Below are 25031 nucleotides of genomic sequence, written 5' to 3'. Positions count from 1 at the left end.
TGTGAAACTTGTTTTACAGATAACTGTCTTTGCCCCCAATCCCATTTTCAGATATATAAAAAGTGTCCAAAGTATATGGTCTTGATTCAGACATTCACTCATGCAATACCATACTAGACTTACGGGTTTCTTTCTTTATTAATTGCAATAGTTACAAAAATGGAGTGTTTTGTAATTATTGTAATTAACACAAAAAATGAAAAAATGCCCATCTAAACAGCCTGTGAATAAAATCATGATTTTCTTGTTTTATTGAGTAGTTCTTGTAATTGCAGTTTCTCACCCTCGCTCTCTCTGCAGTTTTTATTAATTTGTTTGATTCATTTATACCCCATCTTTCTCCCCAATGGGGACCCAAAGTGTCTTACATTGTTTTCCTCTCCTCCATTTTATCATCACAATAACTCTGTGAGGTAAGTTAGGCTGAGTGTAACTGGTCCAAGGTCACCCAGTGAACTTCGATGGCATGAGTGGGGATTCAAACATAGGTATCCCAGATACTAGTCCAACGCTCATAAGCAGTGTTTCCCTAATAAGGGCATAAAAAGCTGTGTTCCATAGCAGGAGAAAAGAAATAGCCTCTTGACATTTTTGTTTGAATGCAAGCAATAGCCACTAGTATTGCATACATGTGTGAATTTTTCCAACCCTAAAGGATGTTGGATGGGACTCTAAATCAGATGTAAGCTGGTGTCGCATACTGACATGTGTTCACATACTGAAGAGTGTTTGGAAGCTGCATCTAGTGCAGAGTGCTGTGGCTAGACTGTTAGTTGAGGCCAGCTACTGGCCGCTTGTGACCTTGATACTACAGCAATTACATTGACTACAGATCCAAGCCCAATTCAGGGTGATGGTTGGATGCCTTGGCAATTGAACTCTGTGGCATTGAAGTCTTTCTCCTCCCCAAACCCCGCCCTCCTCAGGCTCTACCCCAACAACATCTCGCTGGTGGCAAAGAGGGACCTAGCAACCCTAGTCTTATCTGTTCGTAGCTTCTATCCCTGGGTTTAATTATCCACAGAAGGAGCCATGTTGAGAATAGATATATAGATGGTTCTTTATTATTTGCAGACTGGTTATAAGAATTTAAGATTAGTCAGATTTGGGCATGTATTGTGTTTTATTATAAAACTGGTTTTCAAACTATTATGGTTAGCTTCTCTGACTTTATGGACAACAAAGATCTAAATGTTTAAAAAATTAAAATCTGAATTAATGTTATTTTCAGTACAATCCATACACAGAGTTTCTTCAATCTAAGGCCACTGATTTTAACGTGCTTAAATTGCGGTAACTCTGCATAGGATTGCATTAATAGTGCTCCAGAATTTTATGCAGTCCTAAATTTTAAAAATACTTGCAAGCATATATCTGCTAAAATCAACTATTGTGTAGCCTAATCTAAATAATAAATAAATAAGATAATCTTTACATGCTGCCCAACCATCCTTAATTTTTGACATGCCTCTGGAGAATCTAATTCAGCCCCATAATTATGTGTTATCACCTCTTCACCTGTTTCAGGAGCATAGGTTACTAACCTTTGAACTGAATGCAAAAAGGTTCCCACAGGGCCTATCAAAGCCACTCTGTTTAAAACATTCACCCATTAATTGAACTATGGCAATCAATATCGCACAATATTCATATCTAATATGGTTCCCACAATAGCACCACCTTTTTCATTGTTAAAAGCTGGATTTACCTCTATATTCCTGCTCAGTTTTCCCAAATATAATGTATTTGCATTTCTCTTGGTGAATTTAACATTTGAGAGACTACAATCTCAAGAACTTTTTCCTGGGAGTAAGCCCTGATGAATAAAGTGAAATGTACTTCTGAGTAGAAGAAGAAAGAAAGCTTTTCCTGAGTAGAAGTAAGGTGAAAACTAGAAGGAAAATCAAAAAAGGAAACATTGGCTCCATGGCTAAGTGAAGAGTGATGCTGAAGAAAGGATCCCAAGGTTCAAAGTTACCAGTAGGCTTGCCAGGTCCCTCTTTGCCACCGTCGGGAGGTTTTTAAGGCGGAGACTGAGGAGGGCGGGGTTTGGGGAGGGAATTCAATGTCATAGGGTCCAATTGCCAAAGCGGCCATTTTCTCCAGGTGAGCTGATCTCTATCGGCTGGAGATCAGTAGTAATAGCAGGAGATCTCCAACTAGTACCTGGAGGTTGGCAACCCTAGTTACTGAGACATCTATATGAAGCCATCCAGGGAGAAGAAGGTGATGGTCAAGACATTGCCTTTGTTCTGCCTAATTATGTGTATATAAGAGGGTGGATGTGAGCTTATGAAGAGTGTAGAGAAATTGCTTGAATACTGGGAAATAAAAGAGGAGCAGTTAAATTTCTAGGATTTCCATCAAGTCTTCTTCCAACAGAAAAAGCCTTCCTTCAACAAAGAAAGACCTGTCACTTTCAGAGTAAGCCTTTCATCTTTGGAAGAAGTCTTTTCCCCCTTGATGACAGTTTAACTGTATTCTCTTGCCATAGCTCATTAGGATTGTTATTTTTGCCAACCATGGCATATTTCTTTCACATTTAAGGTAAATTTATAAGGCTATAACTCTGCTTAGGATTGTAATGTCAGTCTTGTACACAAAGGTTACTCACAACATTCTTACTGTCCTACTTTCCCCACTCATATTAATTGGTGGCTGAAAAGAAGCATTTTTATATAAAGCACAATGGTTCTTGATCACCTGGAGAAGTTTTTACTTGACACAGACGGCCAGATAATTGCAAGCATGGACATGCTTAGCATTCTGGGATGTATCATAGATGAGTAGGGCTTGGTACATTCAATTTAATTTGTGTTACGGGAAGGGCCAGATTAAGACCTTTAGAGGCCCTAAGCACTTAAAAGATTTTGATGCCCCCATATATAAGTAAAAAACAACAATTAACATTAAACTATTTAATAATTAAAAAAATAAAAAATGTATATAGAGCCTAGAGTAATTAGTGTGATTATTCTCAGTTCCCACTTTTTCTTCATCCTTATGTTTGTTTTTAAAGGATAACAGTAAAAATTGTGATGTTCAGGGTGTTTTGTTTTTTTGAGTCACTATATGTATGCAATTTTTTTAATTTATTGTGTGAGCCTCTTTTTGTGGACCCTGGCTCAGCTGCACCATTTGCAGTTTTGCACCATATGGTCCATGGTAAATCTGTCAATGGAATATTTCTGTGGTGCCACCTTTCCTTTGATGCCCTAAGCATGTGTTTATTTTGCTTAATGATTAATCCAGCCCTGGTTACGGGTAGAGGACAAGAGTTCACAAATGCCAAAGATAGCATGGCTTCATGTGCTTCATACAGTTATGTCACTGTGGCTTTCTGATAGCAGAACCCATAGAGAGAGGACTGTGCTCTGGTCCTGCTTTGATCAGTTGCTTCAGCCTGACGTAATGACATTGTCTTATGGGGGGAAAGTAAGGCGTGGGCCAATAGCTGCACAGAAAAATATAATGTCTGACTAGAGCCTTAGCTGACAGCTCCAACTGTGCAGTTTAAAAGGCAAGTGGACCCCCTTATAACCTTCTGTCAATCAAATGTCAGTCAACTGCATAGAAAGCTACCCTGCCTTCCTGGAGCTAGAAGGAACATGCACGCACAACATATTTTTGAGAATATATAAAGCACAGCAATGATTCTCAGAATGTCAGCCATCAAAATTTCAGTAATTCAGATTCATACTTGCTGGAAATCCAAATACAGGTTTTAGTACAACTCGCTATGTGCAGGGCTCCAAGAAAAGGGCCTGTGTCATTTTAATTCCCCAACAGCCTACAAATATAAACGCTCATAGAATGGCGCATCCCAGCCAGTAGAGCTCTATAGGCAGAGATTTATGGTAGACAGGCACACTTCTTTCTTCTTTCTTTGGCCAGAGTTCATATCCTTAAATGCTACTCAATGGGCTCACTTGTAAAAGGGGACTAGTGCATTCCCCATTCAGGTTCCAATACTAGAAGTAAGCCTGGCTAAGGAGAAAAGCACAAAAGGGAGAAAAAGCCATGGAAGTGGGAGGTTTCAGCTTGTTTTGTCTCACTCTGGCACCATCACTTCTGCTTTACATTTGAGTGGGACAGAATCACATTTTGAAGACAGTGGTCTTCCATTGTCACATGTAATATGAGCCTAAGGTCATTTATGCATGGTTGGTTTGTCTCTCGATTCTCCCATGATTGTCTTGGTTCTCTGCGGGGGTTGTGCATGATGTTCTCCTCCCTGAGGGCTCAGCTCGCTTCTGTCCCACAACTTCCTTGGGTTTTCCAATCCCTGTTTTATCCTGAAAGTATGTTTTATTCTGAGTTTAACTCAGTTACAGGTCCGGGTTTAACTCAGTTACAGGTCGGGGTGGGAGAGGCCAGTGAGCACCCGATCCTAACCTCCGCCGCCTTACTCTGTGTACAATGATCTGGGCAGGGTGATGGATTCATAATAGACAAAGGAAATGCCCCCATCAGCCAACCACTATGTCTTGACCTGTCTTGACATTGCAGCTGTGATAAACCTAGCCCAGTTTGTTCACGATGATCGAATCCTCAATGATAAATACCATACCATTTACTGATATGGCCATCAGTAACAAGACTTCCAATCCAGGTAGCTCATTTGTATGACACCCAAAGTTACTTTAGTTGGAAACTGGGACAGGAAAGGAATGTCAGAGTTCTTTTCTCCTTATCTTGGCTAATCCAGTTCCCACCATCATAGCTCTCACTGTCAAACAAACTGTGGGTTTTAAAGTTATGTAATTCACTAGACCTTCAGCTCCCTGGCCCCCAAACACATCCTTGTCCTTGGCAGAAGAACCACTTGAGAAACATTTTCAAAAAGTTTATAACAATATTTTATTGAAAAGAAAATAATTAAGGTAATGTGTGTTTGCTTTTTTTGCCGTCAAGTCACATCTGACTTATAGTGACCCCTGGTGAGGTTTTCAAGGCAAGATACTTCAGAGGTGGTTTGCCACTGCCTGTCTCTGTGTCATGACCCTAGTAGTCCTTGGAGGTGTCCCATCCAAATACTAACCAGGGTCAACCCTGCTTAGCTTCTGGGATCTGACAAGATCAGGCTAGCCTGTGCTATCCAGGCCAAGGCATGGTAATGGTTACAGAAAAAGAGAGAAAACCTTCTCTCAGATCCAGATCCTTTTTCAAAGACAGAAGCTCCCTTAATATTTGTAAAATTTGTACCACTTAACAACTTTCAAAAAGAGAGATCAATGTAGCCTCCTCCACTCACTAAAGGAGGCCAAATACAACAGACAAATGTATGAGACCTGATACCTAATGCAAGAGTGATGACCTTGTGACTCAACAATGAATGGTCCAGAGGGATAATTCCTTTGCTGTCTTCCTTTTTTGGCAACCTGCTGCCAATGCTGGATTGCAAAATCCAAACTTTCCAGTCTGGAAACAGAATGGGGTGGATGTTCTAATAATCCTGAGCATACTCTGTCTGGTCAGGACCTCTGCTCCCACAGCAGTAACATGGACTGGGAGAAGCAGCAAGACAGAAACAGTGTCATCTCCAATTTCACAAGGGCCCAGAAGCTGCTGGGCTGTTGTTACTGCTCCTGCTTCTAGAAGAAGGAAATTACAAGAAAAAAGAAACACCAGGAGCAGCATGAACAGAACAGGTTAGAGGAAGTCAATGTAAAGAAATATAGAAGAGAAGTGATCTTAGTGACACGCATAAATAAATGAGGTGGGAGGCAGGGTTGAGCACAGACAAAAGTCACTTGAGAAAAGAAACAGGGAGACCTACAAGCGAGGGTCTGCATTATTTAACATGAGAAAACAACAGGAGGGTGAACCGATATTTTAGAGGTTGCAACTGAAAGGACGGGGTAGATCTTAGAAATGTAGAGTTATCTTGGGACTTCTAGGTTTGGAAGATTCATTCAAAAGCACAAGCAATCTTTTTTTTTCTTTCATAGCGTCTCTGTGTCCCCAAGCATTTCCCTTTTGCTACACAAATTCGGAGGGCTGTTCATCTTGGATGAATTATAATACGTGGCAATTTGGTACAGAAATATCTCCGATAGGAGGTTAAAATATAATGATACCACTGGTCTTCAGTTACTGAATACACTGTAATTCGGTTATTTAGCATGGGAAGAAAAGAATATGTTAGCAATAAAAAATTGGCTTCCAGTATACAGATTCTACTGTACCTCAAGAGGAAACAGGAATTCACAATCAAGTATTGAGTTGTAAGCATTGGAGTCCGTGTACAAATCCCCATTTAGGAAATAGGTGAACTTGCAGACTTGGAAAAAGACCCCCCCCCTTTATATGTATTATTATTATTCATCTGATTAACCACACCATATTATTTTCCAGTTTTCTCTCAGAATCCTGGGCAGTATGTTACAGTTTTCTGTGCCATGATTTGTGTAGAAAAGAATGGATCCTAAGCCACAGTTCTGAATCCCTGGCATTTGACCGAGTTTATTCACAGCGCACCGGCATTGAACTGCTGCCTTTCTCATGAAAAAATCCCTTGCCAGCCTATGATCCCCTCTCAGCGACCCACAGGCATTTTTGAGGGAGCAACGATTTTATGAGCGCAGCTTGAACACAGCTGTCTATGGCTGCCTTTTGGTCTACGGCTGAAAGACAAAATGCAACATGAGATTTTTAAACATTCCAAAGCTCATCTGCCATGTAACCCACTTATCTTTGTGGCTGTGAGTTTATTATTGATCCAAAATGGTAAAAAGAAAGAGGCAACAAAGGGGGGGAAATGCAGGGGAGAAGAACCATAAATCCATTCTTTTGTTGTTCTTCCAACAGCATCTGTGAGCAATTGTCACAATTACTATCAAACTGTATTTGACTGGTTGCCAACATGAATTTTCCAAAAAACCCAAATGTAAACAAACTCTGCAAGTGCTTCCTCATTTGCCAACTAGTAATTATTTACTTTGTTTGGGGCTAGCATTACTGTCAGCTCAGCTTTACAGCCCTGTAATGTGTTTGCTAATGAAACCATGAGGTCTAAAGCTACATATTAACCTTGTCACCCTTCAATTTTGATCTCAATAAAGTTTCACTATGGTTTTGTAAACTAGTGTTGGGGGGACAGGCAAGTGATTAATTATATTTTTCCTTTTTCCTTTATCCAAGCAAATTGCTAATCCTTAAACCTGCCTTGCGTCTGAAGGTTAACTCACTAAATCAGAAGCCCTCATTTACAACTGTCAAAATTACAATCTTTACTCTCGAGCTAAAAGTTGGCAAACATACCTACTAATAATGAACACCATCAACTAAAAATCTCATTTTGCATTATGTTTAGAATACAATAGATGCATACAGAGGGAACAGCAGAGTCTCATATTGTATCAGGGCCTGCGGTGGCAGTTTGGTGGCCTACCATGAACCATATGCACGCAGGTCTCAGAGGCCCTCATCAAGCCAAGAAGAGAACTGGGAAGCATAACAGATGCAGTAATTCACAGGCAATATGAAGATTCTAGGTTGCCATCCTGGAATAAGTACTAGGAAACTTTCTGTGCAATCTTAAGTAAGCCCCATTGCGCTCCCTAGTAACAGCACTTAGCAGCCTTTGTGATCAACAGAACATTGCCTGCTACTTGCTGGACTTCAGGCTTCTACTGCCAGTTCAAGCCATGTCTGTGGACAAGAGAATATACCTTCTAAGTCTGTCTTTAGATATGCCTATCCGTAGTCCTTGCCTAGGATTGCCAGCAAGACTGTGTGTGTGGGGGGGGGGGAGGATGCCCTGTCCCTTTAAAAGAGACTTGCTGGGTTGTCCTTGACCATTTACCTCCATGCTATGAAAACCTTCAGCTCCCCATTCCCATGCACAAAGTCTCTATTACAGGGAGAGGACATTTTCCCCAAGGCCAGTTGACAACCCTACCCTGTTCTGATCTTTCCCTATCAAATGAAATATCTTGGGTATGATTGGTTACATCCCTGATTTGTATTGAGTTTCTCTCTTTCCTTTTCACAAAGCATATGCCTGTTTAAGAGGTTTCAATGTTATGCCAGAATCCTTCAATTGAAAAAAAGGCCCCATATTTAGGCTCAAAGTAACTTAAGTAATTCAAGTAGACATCAGATGAAAACAGAATTAACTTTTACCTCTTAAAAAAATTAAACTTGGACCCAAGATAATCAAAACACCACTTTACCCTGATTTTGAAAGGTCACAAATTCATATGCATAGAGTATATCAGCTCTATGCCAGATTTCTTGTTCCAGCGAAAGGGAATTTAGCATCAGCCAGGGGTGTTGGCAGCAAGTGTGCTGCAGTAGCTGGAGTGTCAGACTGGGATCTGGGAGAACCTGGTTTGAATCTCTACATTACCGTGGAAGATGGCTGGGTAACCTTGGGCCAGTCACACACTCAGTCTAACCTACTTCACAGGGTTGTTGTGAGAGTAACATGGAGGAAAACAGAACAATATAAGCTGCTTTAGGTCCCCATTGCAGATCAAGGAAGTAAATGACAAATAACTAATTTGTTGTTTCCTAATGCAAGTCACAAAGAGCCAGAATCAGGAGTGAGCAGAAGGAATATTTGGTTACGTGATTTTTCAATAGTCAGTTGCAGCACGTTAGTTTCAATACAGGCACCACAACTTCAAGTTCCTACTTGTGCACAAAGTCCAAGGGATGGAGACAATTAAAACAGGTGTGGGCTAATCCCAGTCTTTCATGGTCTAATTAGTCTTCTATTAGAATCCCAATATTTCACTGATATTTTTGAAACATAAAAAAAGGAAACCTTACTCAGGGTCTCTTCACAGTTTGTTAGTCTGTGCAAACTGACCTGGAGTTTCCAATCCAGTTTAAGTATTTTACAGGATAATACCAAGATCTGTCTAGCCTATTATTCTTCCCAACTATTTCAGAAACCAACAGGGGCTAGCTAACCTACTGACCTTTGCTCAGTGGTATACTGGTGGATCATTGTCTACTTTCTGCCCACCTGTGACCTAGAGTAAAGCAATTCTGACTCATGCTGAAGCAGACCAACTGTAACTTAATTGCTCACTACAGAACTTGCAGCAGCTAAGCAATTGACCTTAGCTGCCACTGCTTTCCTGCAGAGTTCTTCTTTGTGGTAAACAGCTTTTCGGAACCTGCACTTTTTCATCATAATATTGAGTTTTCCATGCCCTGCTGTTACAAGATCACCAGCTTTCTTCCCCAGGCCCATTCAAAGCACTCTGAGCTTGAGATGGTGAAGATGCTGGATTGTCCAGGTTTTATGGATTACTGTCCATTGGTATCATCTATGGAGTTAGAAAGGGTGCTTGAGAGCATATGAGAGTAATGACTTGCAAGGTGGGCCATGAACATCATGGATATCTTTTCCACCCACTTGTAAATGCCTCTACATGAGCCAGTTCAAACGCTCTGAAATTCATCCAAGCAGAGGATGCCTGGGAAACAGGGCTTAGCCAGAAGGGGACATGAAAATGTTGTGGACAAATGAGTGTGTTTTTTTTTAACCATGTGTGTGTAAAGTGCCTCCAAGTCACAGCAAACTTACGTTGACCCAGTAGGGTTTTCAAGGCAAGAGACCTACAGAAGTGGTTTGCCATTGCTTTCCTCTGCATAGCAACCTTGGAATTTGTTGGTGGTCTCCCATCCAAATACTAACCAGGAGCTGACCCTGCTTAGCTTCTGAGATCTGATGAGATCGGGCTAGGCTGGGCCATGCAGGTCAGGGTTCTTTTACCTTGCCAGCATACAAATCAAGTCAAGGCCTTGGTCTTGAAGATTCCAACTGTATGGTGTTTTCCTTTGGCCCACTGTTAGCAATCCAAGATTGCTTTTCTGGCCTTTGACTTCTTTCCAGTCTTGACGTCTTCCTGTTTGAGCAGTAAACTCTTCTGGCTTTTTATTCCTCTTCCAGATGCCATGCCCACCTCATCACAGGCATGCTCCCAATTGATAACCAGAGTCACGACATATGAAAAAAACACATTTATTTCCATAAGCAATATTCATTTCAAGAGGAATATTGGCAATGAAGTTCTTTTTCAACAATCCAGATGCTTGTAAAATAGATTAATGCTTGTGGCACTTCAGAAATCTCTCACTGAATAATTCAATTTCAGAAACCTTTCTAAAAGTTATTGAATCTTAGGAATGCTAGCGCCACATGAAATGACACTTTGCTACATCCATTTTAACTTTTTTGAGAGCTTGTTTTTTTTCTTATGACTGCATTTTTGAACTTTATTTGGTTGTTCTTTCAAAATTTTTGGTTTTTTTTTAATTGACACCTCAGTAATTGGCTGATGTAGGGGACTTTGAATCACCACTACAAGTTCCTCCTAAAAGTCATTTTTGTTTTTCAAATCTTCTCCATCCCCTTAAGAACCTCACACAAGAACTTGCCCAAAGTGGCTTACAAAAATAATAATAAATAAAATATTAAAAGATGTTAATTAAAATCCAGCATTAATGGGGGGGAAATCTCAGCATGAAAACATACACCATAGAAACTGATCTCAGTCAGCTTAAAATAAGTTTCAAGACTACAATACTATTTAAAAAAAACCAACCCTTTAATTAAAAAGCCTGGGTGAATGGGAACATTTTGGCCTGGAGCCTAAAAGAAAGCAACGTAGCCGCAGGTGTGCCTCAAAAGGAAGGGCATTCAGTAAGTCTGTAAGTGAGGTGCCACTACTGAAAAAGCCCTGTCTCTAGTTGCCACCCACCTCACCTCTGAAGCTGGAGTGACAAAGAGCAGGGGTTGTGAGAAAAATCTTAATTAGGAGGCTGGACAATATGGGAGGAGGCAGTCCTTCAAGTACCCTGGCTCCAATCCTATTTAAGGCTTTAAAGTTAAAAACCAGCAACTTGAATTGTGCCCAGCAACAGATGGATAACTAGCACAGAGATTTCAGCCCTAGAGCGATATGATTCCTGTAGCCCACCTATGACAATAGCCTGGCTGCTGCATTTTGGACAAGTGGGAAACCCACAAGCACTTGCAGAGGGAGCACTTTATTAGCCATCTTTCTACTTATAGTAACTCAAGGTGGCTCACAATATAAACAGAAATAAAACACAATTGAATGCACAAACTCCTAATTTAAAATAAATTGTTTAGAACTGCTGGCAGGTGGAAGAACTGAAATTAACTGAATGCTGTAATGAATAAAACTGTCTTCAGCTGCCTCCCAAAGGTTGAGAGTGAGGGGCCAGACCTCCCTGGGGAAGTTGTTCCATAATTTCGGGGCTGCCACTGAAGAAGCCCTCTTTTGTGTACCCACAAGACAAGGTTCTTTGGTTGATTGGACAGTCAAGAGGGCCTCTCTCTGTAATCTTAGAACCCAAACAGGAATATGTGGGAGAAGATGATCCTTTAGATACCCTAGTCCTAAACCATGCATTGGGCTTGGGAGCAGATCAGTAGCTAGTGTAATTGCTGTAATAACAGGGCCACATGCTCTTAGTAGCTGGCCGCAACTAGGGATGTGTGCTGAGATATAACCAAGCTGAAAATATATCTGGATATCTGGATATCTGGATACCTTATTGATATTTTTCAGATATAATCTGGTCCCCCAAATATATCCAAGATTTTTGGGGATAGGGAAAAATGGTTCCCAAAAAGTCATAGAAATATTTGGGATTAACTGGTAATATCATGTTCAGGCTCCCAGGGCTGTTTTTCCCCGCTCCATCTCCTTTTCCCAATGTTTCTGTGTCACCTAGGACTTGGTATCAGCTTGCCAAGTTGCTTTAGGTAAGACTTTGTAAGTTTCAGGTGTTTTTGCTGTTGTTTTTAAAGTTTGTTCTTTGATCGAGTTGGTTTGTGTTAAGTTCGCAGCTTTTTGGTGGTTTGTCACATTTTATGTTGAGATTCTCACATTTTACATTGGTTGAGATTCTTGGGCTTTACATTGGTTGGACTTAGCAATAGCTTGCAATAGCCATTCTATATACAGGAGATTCTCAGGTTTTACATTGCTCACAGGGAAACAATGGAGGTTGGCTGGGGGCATCTTGTTCAGGGGCCCAAGGAATTGGACCCCTTGGTATAATTGACTTGGCATTTGGGGTTTATTTAAAGGACGGGCAGTAGGAGATCCCCCGCAATTTTGGTGCAGTACTCCCCCCCCCCAGTCCCTGGAAATATTCTCCATAGGGAACAGCAGAGCCCAAAAAAATCAGAAACCAGTGGGGGGGGGGGGAGGCTGGATCCCAATACCTTACCAGAAATTGGAACCAGAAATAATGCTATTTTTGCCCCAAATATATCCAGATAAAAAATACTGATTTTTTGTTGCTGTGCACCCCTAACCCCCACCAGCAGTCTAGCTGCAATATTCTGCACTAGCTGAAGCTTCTAAACATTCTCCAAGGGTGGATCCAAGTAGAGCACATTAGAACATAAGAAGAGCCCTGCTGGATCAGACCAGTAATCTACCTAGTCCAGCATCCTGTCTCACACAGTATCCAACCAGTTACTCTGGAGGTCCAACAACAGGGCATAGAGGCCAGGGTATTCCCCTTATGTTGACTCCTGGCTAGTATTCACTGATAGATCAATCCTCCATGAATCTGTCTAATTCACTTTTAAAGCAATCTTTGCCTGTGGCCATCACTATGTCCTCTGGCAGTGAATTCCATAATTGCCCATCAGCTTCATTAGGTGTTCTAGTATTCTGAGAGAGGGAGAGTTGTCAACTCTCTCTATCCCATGCATAATTTTATGAACCTCACTCATGTCCCCCCTTAGTCGTCTCTTTTCTAAAGTGAAAAGTCCCAGACTCTTCAGCCTTTCCTCCCAGGAAAGGTGCTCCAACCATTTAATCATCTTGGTTGCCCTCTTCTGTACTTTTTCTAGCTCTGCAATACCTTTTTTGAGATATGATGACCAGAAATGCACACAGTATTCCAAATGAGGCTACACCATAGATATATACAGGGATATTTATAATATTGGCTGTTTTATTTTCAATCCTTTCCCTAATAATCTCTAACAAATAGTTTCCCTTTTCTCACTGCAGCACACTGGGTTTATGCCTTCACTGAGCTATCCACTATGACCGTAAGGTCTCATCCTCTCAGTCTCAGCAAGTTCAGACCCCATTAGCCTACACTTGAAATGAGGATTTTTTTTGTTCCAGTGTGCATCACCTTACACTTACCAACATTGAATTTCATTTACCATATCATTGCCCACTCACCCAATCTGTGGAGATCCTCCTGGAGATCTTCACAGTCATCCTTGGTTTTCAACATCTTGAATAATTTTGTGTCATCAGGGTTGACCCTGCTTAGCTTCTGAAATCTGATGAGATCAGGCTAGCCTGGGACATCCAGGCCAATGCTAACTCTATATGGGCAAAGGCAAAATACTTGAGCTTGGCCTGATGTAGGGCCTTGGAGGCCTGAATGCAATAAGGTTCAGTGGGTGACCTTGGTCCAATCATTCACTCCCATTCTAATCTATGGGTCTTTTCAAATCAAGGGTTTCTCATAGTTTGGATGCTGATCTGCGGTGGTTTTTCTCAAGAGTTTTATTGTTGTTTTCCATTTGTTGTCTTTCCATGTTTTTCTTACTGTTTCTCCATGCTTCTCAAACCACCTTTCATCTGAATGGAGAAAGTATGATGAAGGAATTCCAGAAGGATAGCAAATGGGAAATGAGGGTGTGAGGAAGCCTGGAGAAAAAAATGTAATAGGTTGGTACTTAAAGTACAGGAAAACCCCTGTATGAAATGATCCTACCTCAAAGGGTTGTCCGAAAGACAAAATTAGGAAAGGAGGTCCATCTATACTTGAGATCCTTGGAAGAAGAGTAGATTAAAAATATGATAAGCTTAGAGGGGAGACATGAGAAGAGGTTGCTTTTCTCAGTAGTTGCCCAGGGGCTGCCAATGTCTTTTTTAAAAAAGTGTTTTCTTTCTTATCACTTTTTGCTCACACTGAACCATTAAATAACTGTATAAATTATATCATTATAGTGTTTGGAGATGCTTTATGCTGCATCTGCTCAATGAACACAAAGTCCAATATACCTAAAGGAAAACATGACTTGCTCCTTTGTATTTAATAGTACTGTTAGTGATTTCAGTCATTTGTGCACTCAAATGTTTGCAAGATTGAGTCCTCAAGTCTCATCGCTGTCATGGAAACCTTCCTGGGAAAATGATGTGTGACTCATTTAATTTCAGGCTATAATGTATCACGAGTTTAAATGGTCATTTCCTTTTATCTTCTGAAAAGGTGTGAATAAATCTCCCCTAAAGGAATAATTTTGTTTAGAGTCAGAAAGCAATGGTTGGGAGTGACTAAGCAGGAGTTTAGATGCATTTTATATTGAAATCAATATGAAACATGGAAACGGCATACCATTTTGTTATACTGTATGGTTTTTATAGTTAGTTATAGAGATACATGAATCTGTTCAACAGAATCTCCGCTACCATCTCTCTGTCCAAAAGCATTGGAGCTGCACAACTACCAAGGACAACCCATGCATGTGTTCCCATATGTTTCTACAGGTGGATCATTCTATATCCTATTTGTGGTCCTTCACATTGTGGTAGATCCTGCCCCATCCTATCCAGCAATGTTTATTTATTTTACTAAATTTATACTAAACTTTCCTTTTGGCTCAGGTTTGAAATGTTCCTCCCTTCTTAAGGAGCCTTCCGCCAAATTAAGTGGTTCTTCCATTGGAGGCAGAGCCACCTAAGTTGGAGGAAACCTCCTTAAGCTGGAGGAAGTTTCCTTGGAGAATGGCTGGACCCACTGCAATGTGTGTACCACAAAAGAGGCCTCAATCATGACATGTCTTTTTCATCACACACACGCCGTCTGCATTATAAATGGAAAATGTGGCCATTTGTTCAGTGAGTGAAGATCTTCACACACCGTACTGGGCCCCAATCCAAACTCCCAGGTCACTATATGTACTCTACTCATTACAAAACCAGCTATTTAGCACAGAAAACCTGCAAGTATCAATGGCCTCCATAAGTCCATATAAATCACCTTGCAGAATAGGGATCGTTTGTTCATCACCAAGTGTCATTATTGGCAATCAAATTCCAAAAAAGAAATTGAACCTCAGAAAGCTTAAATAGCCTTAAAACTAGTTGAAGCTGGTAAAAGTAGAGCAGAGCTGAAACTCCTTCCAATTTTGCAGCAGTTGCTTAAAGTATCACTTTTGGCAATCCTTTAGGGCAGCCCAAAAGGGGCTGAAAGTACTTTAAGTGTATTTTTATAGTGGCTCTTCTGCCAAGCACGTTCAGGGACTACTTGGCATTCATGTGGTGATGTTGATGCTCCGGAGTGAATATCTTTCTAGCTTCAGTCAACTGCCCCCCATTTGGGGGGAGGAGTCTCCCCCACCTCTCCCAGAGACAAGTGAGATCATAACCAGTGAGACCTGACTATCTGCAGATTTACCTTAAGAGTAAGTCAAGTTTATTCAGAGTGAGGGCAATCTATGCATAAGAATTGCCCTTGCTCAGATTCTTTCGATCTTAGTGATCTCACCACATAGACAAGTCTGATTAGTTACTTTGCATACTTGTTTCTATGGGGGAAAGGATTTTTTTTTTAAAGAAATGGTATTTCAATAGCAGCCAACTGAAGCTGCAAGGATGCTCTGAACTGACACAAAATATAGGCATGGAGGGGATTCAAACAACATTCATTGCTTCTTGAAAACCTTTATGCTCTAAAAATGTTTTGCCGCTTCTGTTTAGTGCAGCTCTGATCAAAGCATAACAAATGTAACAAACAAAGTGTTACTATGATTCTAAATTTGGTGAGTCCCCAGGAGAGGGAGTTCTATCATTGAAGGGGCGAGAAGAAGCCACCAAGAAGACCTGCCCTAAGCTGGCATATAGATGGCATTTTTAGAGTGCTCTTTATTGATCAAATGGTGGGTCAAGGAAGATCTCTTAGGTATTAAGCAAAGGGCAAGCAACTGTGCCTGATTAGAAAACATATCCTTAGCCTGCTCTGTGGACGAATGCCTTGCACTTTTGTGTGCATTTTGCGTAGTCTTTTCCAGTTCGTCTAAATAAATCCTCCTCTGAAACACAAATAACTGGCAGAAGTTAAATTTTGTGTAATTGGATTGAGCTATGAGCTTAAAGATGAAGGGGACAAAACCGTGTCCCAAAGCTGTATTTGATGCTCTTAGCATCTTATCTGTGGATGTTTTACACCAGGCATGAAGCCTGTTATTTGTTCACAGTGATTTGTACAATTTACAGTGACATTTTATTTCAGCTGGAATCATGTAGACAAGCCATAACACACATCTACATTTTGTTTTTTTCTCTGTTGCTTTTGATGAGCTATCACAGGAATATCTCTGCAGAAGATGATGCTTGAGAGGCAAGGATTAAGTCTATAATGCCAAGATGAATTTTGCAAATGGCTGAGGATAAGGGACTACAATGGAGAGCAGCAGTTGGCTTGAATCGGAAGGGGCTTAGAGAAGAGCTGCGCTTCAGAAATCCTGGTTGAAGGGGATTGTGTGGTTTGAACTTGCCTGTGTGGCATCTTGTAGAAGGCAAGCACAGCTTCCCACTTGTTCAAAATAAATCCTGGGAGATATTTGAGCTTTATGTACACACACACACAAACATACATACACACTCCCAAACAGGATTATACAGTAATGTTACCTTATGATGCATATTATATATAGAATTCAAAAACAGAAAAGATCCCAGTTTTGTATGAAAAAATAACTGAAAACACAACACTGCCTTATACTCAGCCAATATTGTTTTCCAGGTTCAAAAGTAGAGAGGGCTTTCACACCACTGACATTTATGATTGCCAATATTTGTGTGTGTACCATCAAGTCACAGCTGACTTATGATGACCCTGTAGGGTTTTCAAGGCAAGAACGTTCAGAGGTGGTTTGCCATTTTCTGCCTCCGTGTGGCCTGAGAGAGTTCTGAGAGAACTGTGACTGGCCCAAGGACACCCAGCAGGCTTCATATGGAGGAGTGGGGAATCTAGCCTGGTTCTCCAGATTAAAGTCTGCCGCTCTTAACCACTACACCACGCTGGGTCTGTTCCAATATTTAGTAATCATTAGTTTTGCTACCACAATAAAGGAGATTTGATTTTATGAAAAAAGCATTATTATTTGCAGGAATGATATCTAGAAGATGCATGGACTCAGGCCAAACAGAACTCAAATCTATGGTTTATTTTATCTATGACGACTTTATGAAAGCAGGATTCAACTGATACATGATTATTCAAACCCCGGTTTGCCTTGACAAATGCTGGTTTTGTTGCTGTTTCCCCTGAATCTTCCACGGAATTCCAGCTTGGTATCCTAAGGTGACAAGGAAGGTGTGGAGAACAAACCAGCACCACTCCAGGATGTTTGCCTTCATACTGAAACCATAGTTACGACTAGGGCTGTTGATTCGGTTCGTCCTGAACCGAAAAACCAGGAGGCGCAAATCTGTTCCACCCCCCCCCCGTAGCCTTCAGGGGGCTTCCCTGAAGGCGCGTGGGGCCCCGAATTTTCCCCCAAACTCCGGATCTCGCCCGAATTTCGGGGATCCGAAGCGGGGCAGTTTGGACTTCGGCACGGCCCGAATTTAAAAGGGCCGAATTTTGCCGAAGCCAAACTGTAACAATTTTTTTTTTCAACAGCCCTAGTTACGACTAGCTGTGGATGACAAATCAACTTCAAACCGCAGTTTTAGATCCTGGTTTGACAAACTCTACTTAACCACAGTTTGTGGATTGACCTGTATTCTCACTAACCTCAGTTAGCTCAAGTAAAGCATGGCTTCAAATGAAATGGAATCTGAACCAAAACAAAAAAAATCTGTCTTTGTAATTGGCATTTTCAAAACAGCAATGAAGAGAGGGTAGATGAGCTATCTACTCTGCTGATACCTGCTTCACTGATTAAAGCACAGTGCAGTCTCAGGTGGAATTGTGGGTGACTGTGTGAGAGTAACCGAATACTTTGCAAGTTTGTTTTCTGCTCAGCTTTAGCATTAGTTGTGCTTAACAGCATTCTGCAGCATACACATGTATTATCCATAGAAATGATGCATATTGTATACCATATAAAGGTTGTATAAAAATTATACAAGATGTCTAGACAATATAAATGAAACTAGAGAACCAATAGTGAAAAGTGGAGAACTGAAATAATTGACAAACAAACAAAAAATATGAAAATTAAATAAGGAATGCTTGCTCATTCCTACTTTAGGCAAGCCCCTCTCTTTCAGCACCCTTTCCCCGCTCTGCACTGTGGGGATAATAATGGTGGCTGGTTCTACAGGGGTTTTGTAAAGGCTGTAAGATAATGTATGTGAAGTCACTGAACACTTGAAAGGCTGTATATATGCTAAACATATGTGCTCCGGATAATGCTACGCACACAGCATTTTCAAAAGTGCTCTGAGGTGACATTTTTGCACATGAGCCTTGGCGGGATAGATTTCATTTGTGAGCCTAGAGCTAAAGTCTTATACTTAGAAGTAAACTGCACTGAACAAAGTGGGACTTAATCCTGAGTAAACATGCATAACATTGGGTTGTAAATCTGTAGCTGCTCTAAATGTAATGTGAACACTCTTGATATATGCAACCTGAATGCTGCTGTCAGTATTAATGAATTTTCCATAAGATAACAGTGCAATTCTATGCAGAGTTACTTCAGTCTAAGCCCACTGAAATCAATGGATTTAGAATGGAGTCACTCTGCACAGAATTGCACCAGAAGAGGTTCACCTGAGTGGCTGAGAAAATTAAATATTTGGGGATTTTGCTCAACAAATTCTAGAGAATCTATGTTGTTGACATAATCATATGATTCCAAATACGAAAGCAGAAGTGAAGGTGGAAAGTGCTCTCCTTAGAATACTTACCTTGAGGATATATTCTATGATGCTACAAGATTTACAGTGCAATCCTATGTAGAGTTACCCCTCTCTAATTATTCTCATCTAAACATATCCATGGGCTAGAATAACTCTTGATAGGATTGTACTGTTACCTGGGTTTTAATTGGTAGTAGTCTAACAGCCCATTCCTGAGCTCTTGGCTGGAAAGAGCTCAGGAGGAGTGCAACTGCCTGCGCCAGCGTCCGGGCCACTTGTGCCTCTGCAAGAGGCAGGGACACCGGCATTGGGGCACTCATGACGGCTTCCCTACACTGCCGCAGTTGTAACTTGATGGCCATTGATGCCGGCTTGGCCTCCTGCCGGTTTCCGACTAGTGTCCCAGGGGGCATTCCCAAGGCATTCCGGAGAGCCGGGAACAACACCCTCTGAAACAGCGTTGCTGCGCCAGCCTTTTACTGGTGCAGCCTCACTGTTTTTAATGGGGGCAATTTCCCCATTTCCCCAAAATAAAAAATTAAAAAGGCTTTTTTAAGGCTTTAAGCAGCCGGGGAACAGCTTTGGAGGCATTGCAGCAGCGCCTCAGCTACGCTGTTCTCGGCCGCCGAAAAGCTCAAGAATGGGCTGTAACAGTACCATCCTAAGCAGAGTTACTCCTTTAACTTCAGTGGACTCAGAAAAAATGTAACTCTACTTAGGAATGCACTGGAATTAACACACTGCTATTTCTTGATGTGGCAAAGTAGCTCTGGCACCTTGGGATGCAATGATGAACCACTTATGTGAGCTGGTAAGGGCATGCCAAATATGTGACATCTTTTTTAGTAGCTTCAGAGATTTGCACTTCAGCCCCCGATTGGATTGATTTGGATTGATCAGATTTCATCCAAAGTTGTATGCATGGTTTTAATTTTGCCTCCCAACCTTTTGCCTTTTCTTTATGTATAAACAACAGTGTTGTGAAGTTTGAAAACTCAGACACTTTCACTAACACTTTCACATTAAGAAGTCCCCTATTTTGCAGTTGGGACCAATGTGGCAATTGCATGGTATATAAAACCCAATAGCTGGTTCTTGTGATTTCAATAATTAATTTAGCAATAAGTTCCAAAATTTGTTACCATTTTCTTTTAAAGGGGAAGAGATATTGACAAATGTGAATTATAAATGGTTCTTCCCAAAAGGAGGAAACAGTTATACCTGTGCTTGGTTTCCTTCCTGAAGCTTTCATAAATAAAAGAAATATGTCATTCAGTTATGTGATTGGCTTGGGGAGATGTGGGAATTCAGGAACTTCAGGAACCTTCAGCAGAATTTTAATAAAGATTTCCCTCCGTTGAAGTAGTGTACGAGTGTCTTTTTATTACCTCTCATTCATTTATTTCTATTTATTTCCCACCTTATTTCAATGACTCAGGACAGGTAACCATATATCTGTATATATCTGGTAGTAGCCTCACAACAGCCACGTGAGGATTGCTAGGATGAGAATGAATTGCCCAGAGCCAGACAGTGAGTTTCATGATGGAATTGCTTACCTGGGCCTCCCACATGCAAATATTTTATGGTTGGCTTCAGGCCCACGTATTGTTTTATCTACATCATTTTAGGCTGTTTAGTGTGCATTTTATGCTGTTATGCCCTGGCTTGTTTTAATGGTGTCAGCCTATTTTTTTTTTAAGTTGTGTATTAATGATGTTGGCCTGTGGTTTTTTTTTAAAATGAATATTGTGGGGAACTTCTCATATGCAAGTTCCAGGAAAATAAACAGAATCCATATAAGAGCTATCATTCAGCCTCCACTTATTGCCTTGGAGCATGTATGTGGGATGTGCCTAGGGTTGCCAACCTCCAGGTACTAGCTGTAGATTTCCTGCTATTACATATGATCTCCAGCCGATAGAGATCAGTTCACCTGGAGAAAATGGCCACTTTGGCAATTCAACTCTATGGCATTGAAGTCCTTCCCCTCCCCAAACCCCACCCTCCTCAGGCTGCACCCCAAAAACCTCCCACCGGTAGTGAAGAGGGACCTGGCAACCCTAAAGTGGGGCCTGGAGATTTCCTGAAATTACAACTAATCTCCAGATGAGACATCAATTCCCCTGGAGAAGATGGTTGCTTTGGAAGGTGGGCCTTAATGGTATTATACCATGGTGAGGTCCCTCTACTCCCCAAACCATACCCTCCCATTTCTTCACCCCCAAATTTCCAGGTTTCCCTGGGCTCTAGTATACTGCCTGGAAAAAAATTCCAAGGCCTCTGATTACCTAGTGACTTAAATAGTTGATGCTGGCTGCTTTTCAATGCTTGTGTTTTAATGGATTGACCTATTTTTAATGGTTGTCTTTTAATTGCTTTCTTTCATTATCTTAATTGTAAGCTGCAGTTTTCTGGAGAAGTGGTGTATAAATTTTCTAAATAAATATATCATAATTAAATAACTATGACTTGCTAGTCTGTGCAGTACACCATCTTTTAAGCTCTTACCTTTATTCCCGTCTCATAACCTTATGGGCATACAGTAAATAATTTGTTTATTCTATTTCTTTGCTCAAATCCAGTATCAAATCTAGAAAAAGTATCCTCTCCATTCTTTGCCTTCTCTCTTTATTCTTATAACAGAAGTTGTTTGCTTTTATATAACCTGAAGACTCATTGTATAGCCTTTTATGTTTTTGAAACAGGGTAATATGACAAAAGAGGGTAGGGCTTTATACAACAAATGGCACCCAGATTTCAGGAAACCTAGTTTTTCCTCTCTACTAAAGACCCAAAAAGTTTCAAGGGAATTGGACAATGGGGTCTTATTTTAGGAACCCAGAAGGGGTTCATTGCATCATATGATATTTTTCCCTTGGGAAAAACTTGGGTGTCCAGGGGTTAGGTCTACCAGCCATTATTTAGCTCAATGGGGGTAGACTTTAACTCCAAAATTTGGAGGGCAGATCTTCCCACTGAAAAGAATGGCCCTTTAAAGTTTAGATGGCCAACATGGTGCAGTCCAGCTTCGGGAGTCCACCCTAGCTGCTCCTGCCTCTCTGAAAGAATTCACAATTCTGATATTATCAGGAGTGATGATATCAGAGCTGGGAATCATGTCAGGGATGCAGGAGCAGTGCTTTTTTCTTTGAGACCTAGGCAAAGATGAATGAATTTTAGTCCCACTTATTTATACAGGAAATTAATTTCAGTCCCAGATTTGCACAGTCTGATTGAAACTCCTCAGAGGCAAACAAAGTTACTTTGCATGTATATAAAGGAACTGTCCTTTACAGAGGAATACCTTGACTGAGCCCTACCATAGGAAATAGGCTCATAGGGTGATGCTGTGGGTGGGAGTTTTGGTAGGATTTGTATCATGGTTTTCTTTGGAGATTTTTAGTAAAGGAAGCAAATTATATAGCTTGTTCAGTGATTTACTATTATAAAGCAACAGAATTCTATTTATTATAAGTAATAAAGTGAATCTGTAAACTGAACTCAATGCCCACGAAGAAGATTCTAAGATCTTTGATGTTAAATCACAATGGGTAGCCGTGTTAGTCTTTTAATAGCAGTAGGAAAAAAACAAGAATCCAGTAGCACCTTAAAGACTAATAAAATTTATGGTGGGGTGCGAGCTTTCATCAGCCATGGCTCGCTTCTTCAGATACAGCTAGAATGTGAGTCCATCCATCCTTAAGTAGAGAAGAGTGAACTAGATTTAAGAGTAGCAGATCTCTTACAAAGGGATTTCAAAGGGAGATTAGAGACTGCTGAATAGGGGTGTGCATATCAATAAACCCAAACAAAAAAAAATACCAGAAAAAAGCCATTCCAGTAAATTTCTGGTTCAGGTTTATCAAATGGCAATGCCTGGGGAGAAAGCTTTGGCTTTACCTTTTTCGGTTTTCTGCGGCTCTTAAGGGGCATTTTTGCATAGCTGCAAGGGATTCTCCTTGAAAGAACCCCCAAGTTTGGTGAAGATTGGTTCAGGGTTCAATTTTATGGAGTCTGGAAGGGGTTGCCCCATCCTTCTCCATAGCAACCGGCTCCTCCATAGAGATACAATGTATCTCTTTAAAGCCTGGCTCCTCCATTGAGATACATAGCAAAGTTCCCTCTAAAGAATCTGAATACAGTCAGCCACTTCACTATTTTCTATGGAGAAGGATGGGGGCGACCCCTTCTAGACCCATAAAATCGGACCCCCTGACCCAATCTTCACCAAACTTTACTGGTATGGGAATTCGGCTTTTTTCGGGTTTCCTGAAAAAAATCGGGTCCAATAAAGCTGAATCCGAAATGTACGAGATTTTTTTTTTTTTGCACAGCCCTACTGCTGAATTACAACTAATAATGAAGTGCAAGACAATGCATTCTCCTGGATTGAATAGAGATCTGGGATTCCTGTCTCATTACCAATGCTAATTTCTTCATGCTTACTACCCCTCTGCATATCACACCTAATCCAATCACGCCTGCTGGTGTCATTTACTTGCTTTTGACATTACATTGTCATTGTGTGTCCAGTTCACTCTTCCCTACTTAAGGATGGATGGACTCACATTCTAGCTGATCTGAAGAAGTGAGCTGTGGCTCACGAAAGCTCATACTTTGTCAGAAATTTTGTTAGTCTTTAAGGTGATACTGGACTCTTGCTTTAATATTAAAGTGGAGGGAAAGCAAGTGCGGAGTGCCTGAGACCACAACCTACCATCTTATTAATTGATTTTTGATATAAAGATGTGAATGTGACAAAGCTGGGGAATATTGCAAAGATCCAGTCTCTCAGAAAGCAGTACATGCATCAGGCTTCTGTCTTTCAAGTGTAGCTATGCCACCAAAAGAAATTTGGGACTTTTCTCCAGTTCCCTCCACTTGATCAACAAGAAAGCTAATACAAGCACTTCCATATGGAGAAAATAGCTCCAGCCAAAACAAGTTGTTCAGCTTGTTACAATCAGTATGAATCAGTTCACAGGGGGGAAAATTGGCATGGTTGCATTTTCTTTTATTTAAAGGAATTGATCGTGTTTTGATCTTCCTCATTTAAAGAGAACTTTTTGCACACATAAAAATACTAGAGTTGTGAGGCAGTAAATAATACTGCGCTATGGGAAAATACAGATGGATGTGAGAATTTCTAAATTTGGTGAAGAGAAAAATTAGAGAGCTCTGTTCTATTTTTTTCCCCAGAAGAAGGAAAAAGCTTGTCAATTTTTTAATACGATTGCAAAGTTTCTTAAATTTGCTGTATGAGGATATCAGGAAGAAATAAAGGAACTTGTACACAATGTTCAAACAACAAAGAAAACCCCATAGTGAACCTTATAGCTGGATGTACATTAACCCAGTGCCAAACCCATTAATTTAAATGGCCTTCAAAAAGTATAACTCTGGTTAGGATGGAGCTGTTAATGATCATCTTTCTAAAATATGAGATCTGTTACTTTTAGAAAAGTCCTCTAGTAAGAAGATAATAGCAACTTGTTTCTATTATTATTTTGATTCCTCTTAATGAATTAACTTGGCCTTCATGTAGTGTAGCTAATGAGTTATAGAAAGAGTAACCCATGAATTTGTACATTTATACAAGAGTTTCTTTGTGTGGTCATTTGCAATGGGAAACGTGGGAGAGTGGCAGTTCACAGGAAGCTGAGCAAAGCTGGAGTTTTAAATTGGATGATGCATTGGGACTGGAGCGAAACAGAATTTGGGGGGGGGATGTCTACCATGTCTGCTGCAGTTTAAGATTACCTTAAACTGAAAAATAAAACCAGGATTGAGACATAAAGACATAAAGTGTTCCTGCATGGAAAACGGGACTTTTGTGCTTCTGATTCCTAGCTGCAGCCTGCCCCCACCCTAGGCTTGCCAGCCTCCAAGTGGTGGCTGGTAGGGTTGCCAAGTTCCTCTCTGCCATCTGTGGGAGGTTTTGGGGGATGAGCCTGAGGAGGGTGGGGTTTGGGGAGGGGAGGGACTTCAATGCCATAGAATCCAATTGCCAAAGCGGCCATTTTCTTCAGGTGAACTGATCTCTATTCGCTGGAGATCAGTTGTATTAGCAGGAGATCTCCAGCTAGTACCTGGAGGTTGGCAACCCTAGTGGCTGGTGATCTCCCACTATTACAACTGATGTTCAGGCGACAGAGATCAGTTCCCCTGGAGAAAATGGCT

Source organism: Euleptes europaea, chromosome 6 (assembly GCF_029931775.1).
Source record: "Euleptes europaea isolate rEulEur1 chromosome 6, rEulEur1.hap1, whole genome shotgun sequence".
Taxonomy (NCBI): domain Eukaryota; kingdom Metazoa; phylum Chordata; class Lepidosauria; order Squamata; family Sphaerodactylidae; genus Euleptes; species Euleptes europaea.
The sequence above is the reverse complement of the archived record's forward strand: the minus strand, read 5'-3'. Positions refer to the sequence as shown.